The 6,834-nt window shown below is 34.4% G+C and overlaps 1 protein-coding gene across 2 annotated transcripts in view; it reads left to right on the forward strand.

Annotated features, from left to right (window-relative positions):
* The window catches only part of LOC108756829 (E3 ubiquitin-protein ligase TRIM9), a 115,024-nt gene that overhangs the window by 97,210 nt on the left and 10,980 nt on the right, over positions 1-6,834 (forward strand). The gene's annotated exons all lie outside the window — the stretch shown is intronic.

Here is a 6,834-nt window from a genome sequence, read left to right on the forward strand (position 1 = left end):
GAGAGGAGGCAAAGCGAAAGAGTCTGGGTACGTATCGAATATCGGCGCGGCGCGGCGCGACGCGTCTCGCGCCGTTCGATAAATCATTCCGATATGGGCATAAAGTTTCGTCGGTGTGTCGATTCACGTCGAACCCCATTGTAAAGCTGTAAAAAGAGCGATCGTAACAGTTTTTTATCCGCGTACGTTGTTTCCACGCGTCTCTGTCGAGACCGCGCCGCTCCTTCGAAAGCGGAGATCTTCGAGTCACTCGCGTGCACCTGTTCTGCCCATTAATTTCCACTTTTACGAGCGCACCCTCGTAAAAGGCGGATGATCGATATTTCACGTGTTCCCTCGCGACTTTTTTAGCCGGCTTTAATTGACGCCGTGGTAACCATTACGCTTCTCGTTTCGTCCGGATTTTTGTCGTTATTCGGTCAAATCGTAAACGTTACAAGCGCAATATCGGCTCTCTCTCTCTCTCTCTCTCTCTCTCTCTCTCTCTCTCTGAGTTTGTTACGCGACGATCTGTTCAAATTTCACCCTCCGTCATCAATGTGAAATTTTCACCCTTCGTCTGCAACTTGAACCTTCGAACTTCAATACAGAATTTTACAATATATTATTCCAGACTGTATACTGAAAAAATTTGTATATACTTGTTGGAAGCTTGAATAAGTTTTTAAGTTTTTTGCCGTTTTTATTATCATAGAAGTTGGATGATATTTGATTTATTTTTTACAGATTTAAATTCAGCTATCAAAATTTATAATTAAAAAATCGATTGTGCCTTCAACTTTAAAATCCAACATTGCGAGTAGAAGGTTAATTAAACGTTAACAGTAATACTTTTAATTAACCTTTACTGTGTTAGGATGTATTAGTTTCTTATATGTTCGTCATTAGAGATAATATCAAAAGAAATTATTATCCACGCTGGCTATAATATCTAGAGATTATGGACTCGCACGTTTGATAGCGCCGACATAAAATCCGACGAAATCCGGGATAATCGATTGTAATGTCGACGACATAGAGCGACGGAGCGTGGTGCAACGGAATTTACCGTGTGAACGGCTCCATCGAGGTTCCATGTCGGATTACACGAGTTTTTGGATCGCGATAAGCGGTGTAACCGGCAGAGAGTTTATTCTACACCGCGTTGCTCTTTTCCTATTTGACATAAATGACTTTTCTCTCTTCGATTTTCACCATGTCGCACGTCACGCAAATTATACGATCCAACTTAACACCGTCTCGAAAATTACACTTCGAATTCTTATATCATAATTTTAATAATTTTATCTGTAAATTTTTTGCATTTTAACTAGAAAAGCTATTAGCTTTATTAAGCTCTCGAATTGCAGCGAGATGGGAATAGCCTGGGAATAGCTACATGGGAATATTTTTACACCACAGCGATGGAAAAATATAAATTGTAAAATACTGTTTCGTATGGATATTGTTTAATATGTCTTCTTTCTTTTTTAATGATTATTCTTTACAGATTATAAAATAATTATAAATAATTCTTAAAACAAATTTTAAATAAATAAATTCTATCGAAAACCCGCAAGAGAAAAACGGGTTAATTAATTATATTGCAATTAAAATCTTTATTTTTTTTATAAATAATATCATAATAAGCTACTTAATTTGTACTTATTTATTTTAATACTTACTTGGTTTCTATTTACGTTTTTCAGAAAAAATGTAACTAAATTTGTGACATATATATAACGTTCTTGAATAACTACTAATAAATCAGAAGTGTAAAAATATTCCAGGTAACAGTTTATAAAAATCAGGTGTTTATTTCTGAGTTAAATGAACGAGCATCGTTATTTGTAACTTCCTACTTATTCGACGTGTTCAAATGAAAAATAATGTTTGCTTTTTGCTTGCCATTTAACTGGAAATAAAAATACAAAATGATAAATGTTTCTCAAGACGATCTTAACTTGCATTAAAGCTCTGGCGGTTTGACGTTGAACATAGTTATGTAACGCTGGTGCCATTAGCCTAATTTCATAATGCGAATACCGCAGAGACCTTAGAGCTCTCGTGCTGTAGAACGTGTCTCTCCAAGGATATGCTGAACTCTCCGTGACGATTCGCATGTCAGGCATGAAGCCAGTTAATTATACATACACATGTTAAGTCTTCCTTGACGCCGCAAGTAGGTGGAACATCATTATTCTTAGTGTTCTGCGTCTCTTTATATAAAATAGAGTTAATAAATTTTGTGATACGCCTGTCGAGACTCGCTCCCCATCAATTATAAGTGATTTCTCAAATCTGAATTTAAACTATAATTTTACAACACAATGTGTTGTTTAATCCTTTTTCTATTACAGTCTTTTCGCGTCACGATATAACAAAACGTTCAATATTTGGAAATAAAATTGAATCTCGTGTTGACGCATCGTGGATCATTTTTTATTTCTTTTTATGTATTGCGATATGTTTGTTTAAATCTTCCTAATTGCATATAAAAATTGCATTTTTTAATCTCCTGCGTGAAATGATATTTTCCATGTATAAAAGATTACATCTCTTTTGTGCAGAAAAATGCGATTTTTTTCTACATCATATATATTGAAAAAGCGTATTATGTTTCGTACATCATTGAATTCACGAGTCAATTTCGTTCGAAATCGGAAAGGTGATTAGTTTTGTGTGAAATCGTAGCTTCCACGGCTTTTATTCCAGAAAATTATGGAAGAGAATACTTTTTCATCTATATGAATGTATGGGACGCCATTGAAGTTTCTCTTTTCGCTCTGCAAAAAATATATTTCTATACGCTGTTATCACGATTCCAATCACTCGATCACCGACTCGTTTATCTTTTTATTTATTATAGGCAACAAATTTTCTTTCTGATTTATAATTTGATTTACAATCGAAATTGAGCGATATGATTCCTATTGTAGATTAATTGTAAATATACTGCAAAGAGTGTAAAGCAAAAATCGATCTCGAATTGTCTAAAGAAATTAATTGCATTCAACAGACGTATGAAAATAAATTATCACTAAAGCTAGAAACATATTAAAAGACGTAAGACAATAAGATTTAAGCAGCAAAACGAACGAATTGGCCAATCACAATAAAGAACGTAGTATAAAGAAAATAGTTCGTGATTGATTGATTTGTCTATTGCTTATGTCTCAATGTCTTACATTTTTATATGTATTTCTAGCTTAAGTGAAATGTTTCGTTCTCACTGAAATGTTTCGTTTGCCGAACGCATCCATTACTAAAAAAAAGTAATGCGATACAGATGAGACGCCCTGTATAAAATAATTTTGTCAAAAATGATCGCGGTTTTTGTGATTCAACAGTATCTACCGACATGGCAAAAAACAGTACGGTAAACTTTCAGGACACGTCTCTTTTTTATCCGACTGCACATCGCGACGTATTTGCCGTGCCTTGGCCTTTCCTCTCTTTCGCCTTTTTGGCGCGTGTTTACTCCTTGATCGTCGTGGCGACCGTCCGATCGGATTATGCTGTCGGCGCATCCGGAATTGACGACCGAAACGGACAGGAAGTCGACGGTCACCGGTGTCGAGTCAACGGCGTTTTCGAGAGATAAGTTTGCGCAAAACCGCATGCCGCCAGTGGGCAGCGCGAACTGAGAGGAAATGCTTTTGGTTTATTAGCATGCCAACAAGTTAACCGACGACCTGCGTCGCGACGCAGCTTTCCACTGAAAGCCAGATAATTGCGTGTAGCAGCATCAACGACCGCCTACAGCGCGTGTTAACGCTCTTGAAAGTGGACTATTCCTAACATTTACGTGATCCGTAATGAACGCCCGGTCAAAAATGATCAGTATCACTCTGAACGATCGCTCTTTTAAATGCAACGAGCGCGGATTTGTCTACATCTATCAAATAAATTAATGTATTAGGTTGTTCGGAAAGTAATTTCGTTTTTTCCCAACAGAGGACTTATTGTATTTTTTCACAGCCAACTTTACACTTAAGCCGCATAATCATTATATATTTTGACAGCTGGTATAGCAAGGCTTGCTTGTGAAAAAAGTTCGATTGATTCTACGCAGTAGTTTTTGGTTGGTGCCCTATCAAATATGGAAAGTGAAAAGCAGCATTTTCGGCATATTTTACTTTTTTACTATCGGAAAGGTAAAAATGCTGTTCAAGCAAGAAAAAATTATCCGATGTGTATGGAGAAGATGTATTGACAGAACGCCAGTGCCAAAACTGGTTTGCAAAATTTCGATCCGGCAATTTTGATGTTGAAGATGCACCACGTTCTGGAAGGCCAGTTGAAGAAACTGATGAAGGCACAATAAAGGCAATTGATGCAAACCGGCGAATAACAACTCGTGAGATCGCTGAGAGATTAAATTTATCGAATGCGACCGTTCATGATCATTTGAAACGCGTCTGATTGAAAATCGTCTTTCATTTCCGAACAACCTAATAATTTCCCGTAAGAGAGGAAACATATGTATCTATGCGCGTTAGAATTTTAATGCAATGCCTTATTTTAAACGAAAGATGTTTGGACATTCAAAACATTCTTTTTTTTTTAATCCTTTTCTCTGCAATCTGGGTCTTTTTTGTTCAGCTTAAGTTTTTTTTTTTTACTGTTTTACTAGGCTTTCAAAAAATAGAAAAATTCAGGATTACTTTTTATTACACTCTATTACATTATTAAGTGTTTTTGTTATTAAGATCTTTGTAAGGAATGCTTGTACCAGCATCAAATTATTAAAATCTTTCTAAGATACTTATGAGCATCAATATTGTAGGAAAATAAAGAGAACCGTAAGGCCATTTAAAAGTATATATAGACGACCGGAATAAGTGTGACAACAGTGGAGCGTCAACAGTGGGGCGTAGCACACAGACTGCTAGGATTGAAAATGAGGGCTCTCGAGTTTTCAAATCTCAATAAGCTTCGTTAATTTTTTCGCCGGTCCCTACAATATTATTAAATAGTTTGTCAATTTAATTTGTAATATTACTACTCTAATTCTGTTAGGACTGCGTTTTACAAAACTGAAAATTAAATTCGACGTGCAGTTTTTGCAGGATTGAATATGTAGTTATATAAATTTACATCGAATTATTTAATAATTAAAAATCCAGCTTGACTATTTAGGACACTTATTTTCTATTTGTTGTGTTTCAAATGTTCATTTAATAAAAATTGATATTTGACCAAAAAATAAGGAAAAATGGAAATTTATTTAAAAATATATAATTTCGCGCCAAAATGATTTGTGCCAAAATGACCAAAATTACAAAGTTAAATGAATTACTACTTTTATACAGAATATTGCAGCTCCAAAAGAAATTAATATTGACTGTTAATTTTATTTTAGTTCCAACATGATCACTTTGATTTTAACGTTTTGTTATACGTATTTTCCAATCGACTTGGCAAATTAAGATATGGTGCTCTGCATTGGCAGCTCAGTACATTTCTGTGGGACAGAAATCTGGATAGCGCACAGTAATTTCCGCGGCTTTAACTTGTACCTTAGACAGTCAGAATCGAATACAATTGCGGTCGCTGCGGCAACAACCAAGTTTGGTCCGTCGTTAGGAAACTCGCGACAAATTCGACAGTCCGAAGCCTGTTTAAATCGTAAAATTATTGCCACTGAAGGTCATCACCGGCAAGCCAGCTTCGAAGCAAATCGGATTGTAGCCAAATACCCAGCGCAGTTTCAAATCACATCGTATTGAAGTCGGCTAGCGGTAATTAAAACTTACTTAAATGAAATCGTCTATCTGTGAATCTGTTTTATTTTCTTCACAGTATTTTTAATTTATGATTTTATATGTACCGTTTAAATCTTTTGGAGTGAAAATTGAGTCAGTCTTGAAAAAAAGAGTGAAACTTTTCATTCTTGAACAAAAGTGGCAAATTTTTATTCTTTTAGAGTAAGATTTTACTATTTTGAAGTAAGATTCACTCCAAAGGAATAATATCTTCTTTTTTTGGAATGAGACTTTATTCCTTAGAGTGATTTTCACTCCAAAAGAATGAAATTTTATTTCTAAAGAGTGAAAATCTGCTTTTCTTGTTTGAAAATAAAAATATTTTCACTCTTTTTTCAAGACTGATTAAATTTTTAATCTTTTGGAATGTATTTTACTTCAAAAAATTTCAAGAGTATGTATAAGTTTATTACTTGTACAAAGATGCATTATTACACGTACACCTATAAACACGAACGTGCGCATTATAATTTTGTCAAGGATTTTTCTTTTTTCTATTGATTACATTTTAATCTATTTGCATTACAACTTTTTACTTATTTATAAGCTTATTCGCTTATAAAATGATTTACAAGCAAACTTTGTTGGCTCAAAATCTCCAAAGTTAAATGCCTTTACCTCAATCCTTACGAAAATACGAAATGTTTAGTTACTTACTCGAGAAACTTCTTAAGTGTGTACAAAGTTTTACCGAAGTAGAAAATTTCAGTATTGGAAGCTTCCGTCCTTAAGCAAGTACAACAACTGATTTATAGTCTGCTTATAACTTTATTTTTACGAAACTTCAAAGCAATCCTATCTACTTTTCCATCACGCGAGTGGAGTTCGTTACATTAACAAACGAAGGGTTTTATTTCAAGCTAATCGAAGAATTGAAATTTTTGTTTATTTTCTCTCTAAAACTTTTAGATCTTACTGCAAAACGTGAAATCTCTCTCACTTGTAAAGATTGAAAATTGCTTCACTCTTTTTCAAGATTGACTCAATTTTCACTCTATAGAGTGAGATTCCACTTTAAAGAATTTAGAGAGTTTATGTATTTAATATTATAATTAATATAATAATTTATATATATATATACATATAA

The sequence above is a fragment of the Trachymyrmex septentrionalis genome, unplaced genomic scaffold (assembly GCF_001594115.1).
Source record: "Trachymyrmex septentrionalis isolate Tsep2-gDNA-1 unplaced genomic scaffold, Tsep1.0 scaffold13, whole genome shotgun sequence".
NCBI classification, from domain to species: Eukaryota; Metazoa; Arthropoda; class Insecta; order Hymenoptera; family Formicidae; genus Trachymyrmex; species Trachymyrmex septentrionalis.